The following is a 14,868-nucleotide window of genomic DNA, read 5'->3' as shown; positions in this document are numbered from 1 at the left end:
GCTCCAGTGTTTGCATGAGAAGGGTGGAGGAGTTGCAGTTATTCATTTACTTTTAATATTTACTTTGACGTTTACTTGCTGGTTTGTTTTAGGCACTGGAAACTACATTGTTAGGTTCAGGAAAGCTTGTGGTTTGGATTAAAATGTCCCTTTATAATTTTAAACCTGCACATTGGGCAGACCAAATACAACACCGAGCGTCCAAACATCTCCATGAGGTCATTTTGGGATGAAGAATCCATCTTACTGTGGTTTATACCCAGCATGTAAGGCACAAATACAAAAAGACATCCGAGGGCGACCACGGCTTTGACAAAACAGCACGTTTTTGTGCGTGAGAGCGAGCTGACATGTTTTCTGCAGCCGCTGAGACTTTTTATCATGTCCTGCGTGTGTCAGAGCTGATTTATCGCCACAAACATGAAAAAACAAGGGAAATAATAAGCACATTCTACGGAAAGCAATTTAATTAGGAAACTGAAAGGAGGACAAAACTATTACATTTCCACGTTTTTGCTGCCCCATCATATGGACCACTTTAAATAGAAGACTTAATGTTCAGTCATTATTCATTTCAATTAAATTAAGGACACGTAGTGTTTTATGTCAGAACTCTGGAGTGCCCATTTCAGATTGGTGATGTGTCTTGGCTGCACACTCCACTTCATATGTGCCATTAAAATGCTCAATAATCCACTTTTGTCTCCGTAAAAGTACAAAGAGCGAAACCACAAATCCAATTCACCCTCTCTTTGATGCAGATGCTGCTGCTGATGGTCTCGGCCTGCATGTGCCTGGCCTTTCCTATTATTTGCTCTTACTGCATATAGATTTTATGATGATGTGTGTGGGCTACTCACATCCTGTGAACTGCAGGATGTATTTTAATGCATCAACCAAAAGCTGCCTCCTCCTCCTCACCAGGCTGTGTAACATCCTGTGGAGCTCTGTGACACTTCATTTTCTGGACCACAATTTCCACAAAGTTATTATTTGAAAAGGATAAAATCAAGTTCCCATCGACAGAAACGAATCACAGAGCCAGGAAATGAAGCAGTGTTGTAGATATAACTAGAAAATCCACTCATGGTCATCGGATTTGACCCGGGCGATTGTCAAGTTCATGAATTGAGCTTGTTGTCAAAATGCTGTTACTCAGCTGAGTGTTCAAAGAGGGTTTCCAGGGCTGTGGTGGAGAGCTGCACCCGCTAATGTGCTAAAGCTGGATTCCTGCATTCGGTTTCTTTTGTAGATGATAGAATCGCTCATTTTCTGCTCATGTAAAAACTGCTGGAGCCCATTTCAGAGGAGTGAATCAGATATTATGTGAAACTGCATGCAGTGCGTCGCATAAAAGTTACAAAGACACAGAGCTACGGGAACAACGAAGCTGATAAAAAAAGAGTTTTGGTCTGAAGTGCATTGCAGATATACAGCTAATGAATATAAATCCCTATTTTTATCCCCTCCCAGCTGTTTTGGTCACACTTGTCTGAGAGCACAAAAATATAAAAACTTTAAATTGATTAGATTGGCTAATCTAAGGGGAAGTAATGTATCTACTCAGTTGAGTATTAACTAACTGTAGTTTTAATTGTATCACTGATTTTTGCAAGATTTTTATTAAAAAAAACTTGTTTTGATTAGCCTTTTTAAATAGCTAGCTACATCACATTGTTGCTTTAAATATATCTAGCTCAGTAAGACGTGGTGTTTTTAAAGTAATAGCTAATATAAAGATACAGCTAGGTTAGCAGGAGGAGATTTGCAAATAAAGTAGCCCTACATTAGTTAGTTAGTAAACTTACAGCCCAGTTAAACTTTAAAGCCACTGATGTATGTTTTTGTCCTTGTCTCATCATGGCCATGCAAACGTTACCCTTTATTCTTAGTGTTTAAAATAAGCTAGGCTGGCTTAAGAGACTACTACTAACATGGTGTGGTGTCGGTCTTCCTATCCAAGTCAGCAAAGTAACCCTGAAAGTAAACTGCACAGAAATTGTTGTAGTTAATCTATGATTGCCATAACTGGATATGGAACGACTTAGCTGCTGCATAACATCAAGTTTTCCTGAAAGATGTGTTTTATTATTTGTCCTGTAACTGAATGTTGTGGAGACAGGATCCAAATCCAGACTAAAAATGTATTTTCAAAGCAAGAACATAAATAACATTATTTAAAAAACTAATAAACCAGTGGATCATCTAAGATGGGACAGCCTCATGGGCCGGTGTCCTGCAGGTTTAAATGTGTCCTTGATACAACACAGCTGATTTAAATGGCTAAATTACCTCCTCAACATGTCCTCAAGGCCTGGTAATGAACTAATCATTTGTTTTAGGTGTGCTGACCCAGGGTGATATCTAAAACCTGCAGTACACCGGCCCTTGAGGCCTGGAGTTCCCCACACATGGTCTAAGACAACAAAACACTAAAACTGGCTAACAGGTAAATAACAGAGAGGAAGGGCGGAAGGAGAAAAACAAACCATCTAACAGTGAAAACACAGTTGGATGATTATGTAACAAGACACAGGTGGTAACAAAGCACAGGTGGAGACAATCAGCAACAGCTGAAAGTGTCTAAGGAGAAACTAAAACAGGAAGTATAACCAAAATAAGACACACGACAAAACAAATTTTCAAAATAAAACAGAAAATGACAAAAACATTAACTAACATGGAGACATGGAGGCTAACATCAGGGTCACCAGCTGACCACCTCAGGCTATATGACCCGTCAGATAAACTGATATCTTTGTCTTCAGAGACATCAGTATCCACACGGTGTCTTCTGTGACTCTTGGAGTGGACCTTGAAAATTTGCTTGTTTTTAATCAGAGCTTAAATATATTTTCCAGCATTAAAAATTCCATGTTTATATTTCCTGTAGTCATAGAGTTATGTCAGGTCAAAATTTTGGAAACACAACACCAATTGAAAGCATCAAATTTGAATCCACAATGTTTAACATGCTGCAAGGCTTCATTAAATGTTCCAAAGTTACTGTGCCAAAAAAATACAGCAGCTGATTCTGAAGGGGGTCAGGCTGGAAGTTTTTCCAGATTTGACTGATTTCATATGGATTAACCCACTAAACACGATTACAGAAGGCAGGGGAACAGAGAAGGCATGGGGAGAAAATAGCAGTGGAAGCAGCTGAAAACCGTGGGGAGCGTGACAGACTCACTGTTGTGGCTCTGCAAAGGACAACCTTTAATCCAGTTTGTTGCCTAAAGGAAGCAGAGCCTACAAAATAAAAACCCCTGAATCTTGCTGATAAAACACATAAAACTAGCTGTGCTCTGGTACCAATTAAAGGTGAATTAGCAGAATTTTTAAACTGAAGAAGAATATTAATGAAGAAATCTCTTATGCATATAATGCAGCATTATCCACCCAAGTGTCTGGTAAAGCACTGGGAGCGAGGTGGGCCCCCGTCTGCCCTGCACCTCTGCGTGGCGTGAGATAATGACGCTGTAAATTGATGCGCTCTCTGAAGAGTTTTCAGCAAATTTCAGCGAGAGGAAGAAACAGATCAGTAAGCAACATTAAAAAAATATATCAAGCATGTGAAACGTGTCAGTTAGGGAGGGAGTGGAGGGAGAAACCTGGAAAGCTACTCAGAGTGAAGCTGTGGCACTTAGGCCCAATTAGAATGCATATTTTAAGTGGAGTTAAACCCGCTGAAATATTCATGATGTGCCCCACTGCTGCTGCAAGAGGAGAAGAAAAAGGAGGAGGAGGTGGTGGCGGCGGTGACGAGGCGGCAGGACCGGCCTCTTGGGGGCGCCATGCTCACATGGAGTGGCTTAAAGAGGACATCACGGCTGTCCACGCAGAAGGAGCAGAGAGGAGGAGAGGATGGGGAGAAGAGACGGCAGGTATGATGGACAGACGGACGGACAGAGAGGGAGAGGAGGGACGGGGAGCTGATGCTCTCATCCTCGCTGATTTATTGTACAGAGCAGCAAAAGCGGCTTCGGCTCCTCCATCAACACACAGAGGCTCTGCTCGGTGTAGCGGCAGCACAGACACAGTCATCTTGTCTGAAGCAGGTTTTGTTCAGGGCGACACAACAGGGGATGCTTGAGTGTCAGCTCCCATCAGCGACCCGAGCTGACGGAGCCAGACTACACTGAGCCACAGAGATGGGAATTATTACGCTCAAGCAGAAATCTGATTTTTAGTTATTTTAGCACAGTTACAGTAATTTCAGCCCAAACCTTGTGTTCATCGAATATCCAGCCTTGTAATTTTGGCTTTACAGCAGATATAGCCTGAGGTGAAGGCTTGTATAAGGAATGCAGTTATATTTAGTCTTTATGCTAAAGACAATTACTCTATAATAGGTTGTGAATCACAAGGAAGTACCTTAGGAACAAACTGAGGCTGCACTAAAAGAAGACATTAAACTAAAGTGAACCAACAGTTTTGTCCAGATATAGTCATTAAAAGGAGGCACCATAAATGTGACATCTCTTCTCCTGCTCTGCTCAGACTTTTCATGTGTGGCAGCTGATACAGACATATAAACCTATTCTGCTTTAGATCTCCTCCAGTGACCGATCTTCATATTACATACTGCCAAAGTTTCAAATAATGAGGTAAGCAGTAAACCCACAGGAAGCTAGACTGCCGTTAGCTCACTTGCATCTACAACTACAACCTACATATATAAAGGCTATTTTAATTTTTCAACTATTTTACTGTAGCTTAGAGAAAACCTTGACAAATCATCAACAACCTGGAGCATCAGGAGGTCAGACCAGCTTTTCATGCTTGGACTAAATGCACATTAGGCTGTGTTTAACTTTTAGGTGATTATCACAGAGCCTTTGCTTTGTAAAAATAACTATCGGTGCTTTTATTAACCCTTGTATTATGTTGAAAAAAAATCACATTGATTATGTTGTGTGTAAATCCACTCAGAATTGTCAAAAAACTGCAATAAAACAATAGCAACTTTATTTTCCATTAGAAAAACATTTAGAACACAGACATACAACACAGTTTGAATTACCATAACTCTTTTTAAGAACAATTTAGTAAAAGTTTCCCCTTCTTTACAAACACATTTCTTTTTAACTTGCCCGATTTTCTCAGTTTTTCAGTGTTTTCAATTTTGTCGCTTGTGTGCTTTCTGCAGATGTACTTTTTGCATTTCTCACAAATAGTGCTTGTTTTAATGTCTTCTCGTGAGGGACAGACCTGGCATCTTTTCCGTTTCTTTACACCTGGATCCACTGAACCCACTGCAGATTGGTTGGATGGTGCACACTCGACCTTTTCAATGACAGCTGCTGCTGCTGGGGATCGAGCTGGTCTGACTCGCATCTGGATCATGGGAGTGACAAGACTTTTTCCCAGTTCTTCCAGGAAAAGCCGACGTCGGTACAATTTGCTGGCATTCCAATGTTGGTTGATTTCAGTCCACAGAACATAGGCATTGTAAGCAGACACATCCAAAATGTTGTAGAAAATTACCAAGGGCCAACGAGCTGTCTTCCACTGGCAGCTTTATGTCGCTGTGACTCTGTCAAGATTGTCTACTCCTCCTTTGGTGGAGTTGTAGTCTAGGATCATTTGTGGTTTTTTGTCTTCTCTTATGCTCAGAGATGCATCTGTGTGCATTGCGCTCATGACAAGAACATTCTTGTTTTTCTTTGGGCAATATGAAACAACTGTTGCTTTCTCAGTGAAAACAAATAATGAGGAATGCAGAGATCTTCCCTGCATCTTCAGAATTTCACTGCGAAGTTCTGGCTTATTTCTTCTGATTGTTCCCAACATAGTCAGCTTTCTCTTCTGAAGTTCCTCTCCAAGCCAGTAGGATGTAAAGAAATTGTCACAGGTGATGTTATGCCCTTGCAGCCCTTCACTCATCTGCATCACCACACGCGCCCCCTGATTCTTCTCAGATGCTCCTCCAGGTAGCTTTCCAGTGTACACTTGCATATTCCATGCATAGCTAGATTTTGCATCACAGGCTGCCCATATTTTGATGCCATACTTGGCCGGCTTGTTGGGCATATACTGTCAGAAAGGACAGCGACCCCTGAATGGGACAAGGCGCTTATCAACAGTAACGTGGGGACCAGGGTTGTACAACAAAGGTAGAATTTCCACCCATTTAGCCCATACATCTCTGATTGCAGCAAGTTTGTCTCTTTCACGTCGACCGGCTCTGGTTTCACGGTTGTCAAATCTGATCACACGAGATATCTTGAGAAATGTCTCCAAAGACATTGTTGCTCGAAAGATTGGCCTTCCATTCTCTTCATTCCATAGACTTGCAGTTGCTTCTCCCTTGGACCTGTATGCTCCAGCTAATATCAGAATTCCAATATAAGCATGCAAGTCAGTCTGATCCAGTGGCTTCCACTTCTCTGCAGAGTTGAAATGCTGATTGAATATCATCAACTCGTGTGACGGCTAATCTTGTAGGACCAGGAGTCATTTTGATGACATTAGAAGATGACAGCCTGCCTTGACTTCGGTGTGGTGATAATAACCATTTTATATTACCATCTTTAGATGTCCATGTCTCCTCTGTGGATGATGATTGCTGCATTCCTTGGTTTTCATTTGATGTAGAGATGGCGGCACACTCGCCCTCAGAATCCTCCTCCTCGTCTGAAAATTGATAGTCTGGATCATCAATAACATTGTCCTTGGCCTCTGAAAGATCCTCAGTCTCTGAAACGTCTTCTTCTTCATCACTATCCAAGTTGAAAAGCAGTGATAAAGCTTCTTCAGTCGTCAACCTCCTGGAGCTCATTTTTGGTGTGTTGAAATGACACGAGAACAGTGACAAGAACAGGGGAGAGAAAGTTTCTCGCATACACACCTGGGTCTGAATGTATATTCAGAAGCAGTCAAAACAAAGTACATCAAAGAGAAATGTTTATTTTGGATCTGAACAACTTTTTACTTACATAAAAGTGTCTGGGTCAAAATGACCCGCAACATCATCTTTGTATACAAACACTGCAGAGACATTCCAGGACACATCAAAGTGTCCATATTTTACACACCAGTTCATGACCCCAGATAAGGAAAAGTCATAAACCTTCATGAAGAAAAAGAAAGGATGACCAGTACTTTGGTCAACACAAAAACTGGAATGGGTCAAATTGACCCTTAACATAATAAGAAGGTTAAGAATCTTAGGAATCTGGTTTTCTGAAAGGAAAGTACTGAGCTGCTGTTGTCATCAGATCACTGCTGGCTTTCATGGTGTTAATAACATGTGACACAGTGAGTGCTGGACCAGTGCACCAGTTGGAAATTCTGGACACTGTCCTGGTCTCGGCACAATCGAGCATTAATAAAGAGAGATCACCAGTGCCTCCACTTCTTGCATCACACTAGGAAAGCTCACTCCCTCCAACACATCCTCACCACTTTCTACATTAGGCATTATAGAGAGCTTAGTGCCCACATCCATGCGGTAAGACCCTTCAGAGATGTGTGAGGACAGTGAAGAGTATCACTGTGACTCCACTGCCTGCATGCAGGACTTTGCACTAGAACGCTGTCTGACCACAGCAAACAAAACCTCCTGGGAAGAGCTTCTGCAGCTTCTGGAACAGCTTCACCCCTGGCCGTCATGTTGCTGAGTGCTCAATAAGACCCCCCCGCCTCCAACCCCATGCACACCGACACCAGCACTAACATAAATATAAACACACTCACAGTGGACTGCAGACAGCACAACTTCAGTCAAACTTCAGACTGCTGTAAACACTCAACTTATTACACTTTTTTCTACTCTTCAATCTGGATGACATCATGGAGAGGGGATATCCATATGCTCATCTGAGGCACAGAAGCTCCTCCTACCTGGGGCAAGGGGGCAGAGCCAAAACAGCTGGATCGTGAACTGAGAGGCTGTGCAGAGGGCCTGGATAAGATAAGGATTATTTTCAATCATAAATCATACAAAACTGTTCTATTTAAGCTGAGAATCAGCATGTGTGATGAATGCTGGAAGATGCTGATTTCTCGCATGCTTTCTCTTCAAGAGCAGCATCGCTTTAGTTGTATATATTGAGCATTGTGCTCATGTATGCTCTTTGAACATATGGACAGATCTAAAGACTTGAAATGGACTGTAGACAGATTTTACATGGGTTACATTTAGAGATGGCACGATACCACTTTTTTATGTCCGATACCGATATCATAAATTTGGATATCTGCCGATACCGATATGAATCCGATATAGTGTGTTTTTTAATCAATAAAACTTTTTTTTAATATCTTGCTGCTTTTTGTACAAGTTCATACTCAAGTTAAAAAAACCCCCCCAAAAAACACTAAAGCTATTCTGTTATACCTGTACGCAAAAAATACACTGCACCCAAAATATTTCATAGTTCAGCAACACTGATCAATCTAATAAACTTGAACCTACTCCATCCTCCCTATTCTGGTATTTTAAAGAGTAAGCAACCTAACTAATAGGGTTCTAAAACTCCCAGCAAAAAAAAAAAAAAAAAAAAAATGGGGAACCACCCCCCACCCTCCACCTCGTGATGCTTAATTGACGTAATCAACTTTAATTTGATGCAGGGTGAAAAAAATGCACAGAAATCAATTATTTTTCAAGAATAATTAAATAGATTCAACATCTTTCTTCAACAGAATTGCAGACTGCACAGATGGTATCTTCCCAAAGGAAAAAGTACTATAGCTTACTAGGGTATATTAGACTTAATAGTTACTATATATAATAATGGACTTCTATACATTTTACATCAGATTAAAACTTTGGGTGTAAGATTAAGATAATTATTTATTAAAAGCTAGACATTTTAAATGAGAATAAGAAAGAAAAGTATGTCTTTGTGCCCCCTTTTCCCTGTTCATGCCCTATCGCCCCCCCGGCTAAACTTTGCTAGATCCGCCCCTGTACAGTTACCAGCCGTCAGCTACGTAGAAAAGGATCCTGGTGTAGAAAGTAATATTAAATAAATTCTAACAACAGCTTATCAACCTTAAACGTGCTGCTGTTGTTCAGCCGCTGGTTTCCTCTTTCTGGTGCGAAGTGGGCAATAAACAAACAAGAGAGACGGACTCACGACAGAAAAGCCGATCAGCTGATCATTGATCAGTTTCATGATTGAAGCAGCAACAAGAGAGGGAGGGAGAGAGAAGAGGCAGTCGCTCCATATATCAGTTGTTAAGATTAACGCTGGAATGCTTTATAAACATTCAGAGATGAACTTACACACTTGCTTTACTTCTCTCTGGGATAACTTTCTCGGAGATGAAATGCTGGATTGCTAGCGAGGCTACAAATACACACAGCCGCTCTATCACGTGATAAATACTGCTCCGACGTGCTACGGTTATGAGCTGAGTTAGGCCATGTCGCAAGTTTTTTGAGGTGCTTTTTTGATATTTAATGGATCGGATTACATTTTTTATTTCCCTCCGATATCCGATCCAGTAATTTACGTCAGTATCGGACCGATACGTAATATCGGATCGATCCATCTCTAGTTACATTACAAGTTTGTTATTATGGGCGTGGCCTCTTTGACTGACAGGTGGATAACTAACAGACCATAAAGTAGTTATCTGTGGAGTTGAGAAACTAGTGTGTGATGTCCGTCTTTTATATACAGTCTATAAATAAGGTTGTGGAGGACTTGATTTAAATCCTGGAGAACTTCAGTTCTCACCCTTGCTTGTGATCATGTGTATTTTGCTGAACATGTTCCTTTCACCTGAGCTGAGCGCACTCTCTGATCAGTCTTGGTCACGGTCTGCTGTTTAGGCCTGCACTGAGCACGCTCTCTGAAGCCTCTTTGTGTTTCTGCTTGAGGGTTTTGATGGCGTGGAGGCTGCTGGGGGCGTTGACCTTGCAGTGGCAGGTGTCTTCTGTGGTCTGAGCAAACACTCAGCTCAGACAAGGGCAAAGTCATGAAAAAAAATGTAAAAAAAAAAAAACCTCCTCATGCGTTCTGAGAACTTTTCAAGGTTCCCTGTTAAGTGTTTATTTCACTCTCATATTAAGACTGCTAACCAGTGCGTCCTTGGCCGCCTTCTGTGCAGGAAGCAGCAGCCTGTATAGAAACCTCCGGACTGTCAGAGCAGTTAGACATGACTTTGCTCTGAAACCTCTGAAGGCAAAAAAGGGTATTTCTTTACCAGTTTCACACCATTTAGGGTTTTATTAAAACTTTTTCTTCAGCACAATTTAACTAGAGACATCCAAACTTAAGAGTCTAGCAGCTTCTTTTTACCTGAAGTTCAACATCAGAGACTCACAGACTTTACCACCTCATTCACGTTTCCTCTTGTTCCCAGGTCTGACCCAAATCAATGATTTCAGTAAAACGCAAACAGCTTATATGTTTAACACATACTTGCTTCTTCCATGTAAACACAGTGCATCCTAATGCTGAGGTTTTAGTCACAGAGTCAGAGTATGAGGACTGAAAGGTCCAGTGGGCCGTTTGGCTGACCTCACTCTGCTGTTTCATTAAAAATAATAAAGATAATCTACGACAGCCGTACTGTTGATCTCATGCTGAGGTTATAATTAAGGAGCAATGATGAGAAAGACACCAGCAGTACATATGCAGTTAGCTGCTCTCTCTGAGGGGTTGCTGGAGGTTGTCAAGTGAACTTGGTGACAAAGAGGGCGCTGCACCAAAAACCTCCTCGTGATTGGTTTGGTTTGTCTGCAAACGCTCACCAACGACGTGCTGAGTTTTACTGAAACTGGAAAAACTGTGACAAAAGTGGAAACTGAGAACGTTCACCTTCAAAGTGACAGTGTTGCCATGGTTACCTTAAAAAATACACATTTCTGAAGCCGCAGGTTTTATTTTGTGGGCGTAAGGTCTGTGTCTGCAGCTTGTGTCACGCTCTTCACAGCTTCCACAGCGCTGAGCGAGGAGTTGGTGGGCGTTCGCAGGCTGGTCAGCGTCTTCCACACAATTTAGAAGCAACGTCGACGATCTGCTGCCGATCAAAGCAATCACAGCAAAGTTTCTGTTGATTTCTGTTGGAGAACCCTCACTCTTTCCTAATGACCGATGGTTATCAGGCGGTCGGCAGGTTGGTTTCAGTGCCTGTGTGACTGCAGCTACTAATAACCAGATGCTGTTGTGACATATGTGGGTATAACAAACTGTATGAGCTAATTTTACCTATAAGAAAGCTGAGAGGGTACACAGAGGGTACTTCACTTTTAGAAGTAGTTTGTGGTTAAGCATTTTTTTTTATTTCCTACTGAGTGAAGTGAGCTTGAAGTCTCTGCAGCCACAATAAGAGCGGGTTGAATTCAGTGCTTCAGCGCTTCCTTTATTGCCTCCTTTAGCAGAGGATACACTGGAGCATCCTTTATGAAACCGCCCCACAATGCAAAGCAATGCACCATCAGATGGTTAATGAAAACAGGCAATAAACTGACTGACAATTGATTACTGCTAGATTACTGCTGTGTTTCCATCTTAAAGCATAATGTGCTCACTGCATTAGTTCTAGCAGCTGTTTCTATTTGTGGAAAAGTGTCCTTAAACAGGGGAAATAGTAAAGATGAGTGAAGTTAGTCATCTGTTATCCTTCTTTTCTCTTCCAACGATGCAAATGGTATTTTAGTCGGTGCAAAACTCAAACTGGAACACGAGGTAAATGTGAACTTTTAACTCGTGTGCTTTTGCCAGCACCTTGAATTCTCTCGAAATAATGTTTCAAGAAATTCTCTCAGTAACAAACTTTAATGCAAACAATGGCAGAATAACTATATGGTTACAGTCACCACATCATATGGTCTCACAAGATGATACAGTGAGACAACAGCAACCCCGAGCTCACGTCTGAAACTCCTCAACATAACAAAGAGTCCAGAATTCCACTTTTTCTCTCACACTGAACACAGATAAACCAGCGCGAGGCTCTCGCGAAAGAGAAAAAAGAACGATGCCCCCTACTGGAGCTCTGAGACGTAACCAGTGGGTCAACACACGATCAACCCAGCGTTTCTGCTCTTTACATTCTGACTGCGTGTCCCTACATGTACAGCACCAACTTCAGCAGCAAAATAACAATGAAGTGACGTTCTGGGATTTAGGGAACCGAAAACATAACTCTGAAATTTCTCATCTACCACATAAATAATACCTCAGCTTGGGCAAAGAATATGTTTAGGTAGCTGTACACTTGTGGCTTGTGTCTAAAAGAAAAATCATAACACTTCAAAATTCCCACACTTTGGTGTTTGAGGCAGTCTAAGTCTGGACAAGTGGTTTACACTCTGATCCCTGTTTGGGAATACTTTCATCTGTGACAGTTGAACTGAAGAGGAACTAAAAAGCCTCATGAAGAAACTTATTATTAAACTCATTATGTTGTTTGTACATAATTTAAAGTGGGAAAATAGTGAGTTGACATAAAAGTACATGTAGTTCTGTCACCGTGCTTTAGTTGTCAAGTTTATTTATATAGCACATTTCCAACAGTCCATGCTGCACAAAGTGCTTAACTATGTAAAATACCACTAAAATAAATAAAATGCACCACAATGATGTGTCTGGAGCACAAGTAAATAGCTGTACTGCAGTATTTGAATGAGCTGATTCTCTGATTTTCACAGGAGTACATGAATTTATTAATTAACTGATAGTTGATTAAAGCTGTGTTCCCCATTTTCAGGCCTTCATCTTCATCAATGCTTCATCTTAAACATGTTAAACCATCAATATCTTTTCTCAAAAACAGGAACTGCTCCATGGGTGTGGTGAGGAAACACATGGTTGTTTTTTTACATTATTTATTTGACAGTAATTGTTTGGAATGATTTTATAAATAGATACCTCATTTTCACTTCATTAATCTGAATATTTTCAGTGTTTCTGTGTAAAATATTTGAAATATTTCATGTTGTGTTTCAGCAGATATTTCTTCAATTTTAGTTTGAAGTGTGATGTGACTTCACTGTAATATGTTAAAATTATATAGATTATTCACATTAGCAATAATCAGTGTTGGGCAAGTTACTTTGAAAAAGTAATTAATTATAGTTACTAGTTACGTCTTCAAAAAAGTAACTGAGTTAGTAACTGAGTTACAAGATTCTAAAAGTAATTAATTACTTGAAAAGTAACTATTGCTTTACTTTAAAAAAAAATGTTTAACCCTCTGGGGTCCAGGGTATAATTGGCCATTTTTGACTACTTTTGATGTTTCCTCTACATTTCACCTTTAAAAACTATTTACTTTGCCTTGTTTGGTATCATCCTTTTCAGCACAACCTCACGTGTTATAGTCATGTTTTCATTTTGACATACTGTATTAACACAATTGATCTATAATCAGACAAAAAACATAAAATCCGAGTAGAAAAAATTACATTTTTTACTGCAACAACCACAAATATGTTTAATGAATCATATTTCATAATTTTAAATGCAAATATAAATTGTCAGTTTTAAAATCCTATGCACAAGTTTTGCAAACAACAAAGTTATTTGCAGCCATTTACCTTTTACCTTGATTTTTTAAATAACCATTTCAAACTATTTACATAACAATCAGCTGTTCTGCATTCAATAAGATACCACACAAATTATTTGTGCCACTCCAAAATTTTCTGTCCATTATAAAGGAGAACATCACAGCCTGATACCTGCAGGTCTGACAGCAGCAGGTGTATCACTGCTGTTTCTACCTGGAGACAGCAGTCGCCTCATTGTTCTGACACACAACACAAAACTATCCACAACACTACACACTAACTACACAAGACAACACATTAACTACACACCCCAAACACGCTAAATCTCAAAACTCTCTCTCTCTCTTTTTCAGCTGTCTTTCTCTCTCTCTCTCTCGCTGTCACTCCTAAAACTTCCCCCTCTTCCGAAACAACCAAATGTCATGTTGCCATATCATTTTTGATTGGTTGACATGGTGCATTTTTCCACCAAAATGAACGGGCTGTTTTCTGTTTTTTTGTTTTATTTTTTTTTGCTCATAAGCAGAGAGTGCTTGCTAGCACTGTCCTTAGACAGTAAACGTGATGAAACTATTGAGGAAAAAACGCCGCATATATATTGTTTATCATGACTCTGGTTTTACGTGGCCTATCAACACAATTTAAAAACTGGTATATATCACCTTGTTGCTTTGTCTTTAAGTGGTCATGTGACTGGCTTACCATGACTAGTTTATTCTTCCTCAGTCAAACAGCAGCACTCATGCAATCGTTTTGCCCCCTTAGCTCCAGGTGTTGTGCCAAAAAGTGTTCGTCTGCCAGAAAGTGATTGCCGTCCGCGGGAGCGCGCGCAGCTGCTTAAAGCTGTAGCGCCCACATTACTTACATAGACAGCTACTTCCATGCAACTGATATAAGATGCAGTAAGCTGAAGACAGCTTCAACCGTCTGTTTGTTGAAAAATAGTAACGCAACCGCACCGCATTTTGTTGTTAGTAACGGTAACGGCGTTGTAATGATAGAAATAGTAATTAGTTATATAATTTTGGTTAAATTTTGGTTATATTAAAATGAAGAAATATTTTGTAAAAAGTAAGAAGTTAAAGTAGGGTGGCTGTAGCTCAGGAAATAGAGCAGCTCATCTACTGATCAGAAGGTTAGTGGTTCGATCCCTGGCTCCTCTAGTCTGCATGCCAAATATCCTTGGGCAAGATACTAACCCCAAATTGCTCTCCAATGCATCCATCAGAGTATGAGTGAGGAAGCACTGAAAGATTAGAAGACTGTCATTGGGTGAATGTTGTATAGAGCACTTTGAGTACTCTGGGAGTGTAGAAAAGCGCTATATAAGAATCAGTCCATTTAAAATTGTATAAATATATTAGTGTTGGTATAATTTGTGTCTTTTAAAACTT

At 40.4% G+C, this 14,868-nt stretch overlaps 1 pseudogene; it reads right to left on the bottom strand.

Annotated features, from left to right (window-relative positions):
- Window positions 1-5,520: 5,520 nt before the first annotated feature.
- Window positions 5,521-6,345, bottom strand: LOC109203040 (piggyBac transposable element-derived protein 4-like; annotated as a pseudogene).
- Between the last annotated feature and the right edge of the window lie 8,523 nt (window positions 6,346-14,868).

This window comes from Oreochromis niloticus, linkage group LG2 (genome assembly GCF_001858045.2).
Source record: "Oreochromis niloticus isolate F11D_XX linkage group LG2, O_niloticus_UMD_NMBU, whole genome shotgun sequence".
NCBI classification, from domain to species: Eukaryota; Metazoa; Chordata; class Actinopteri; order Cichliformes; family Cichlidae; genus Oreochromis; species Oreochromis niloticus.
This window is presented reverse-complemented; position numbering and strand designations above follow the sequence as displayed.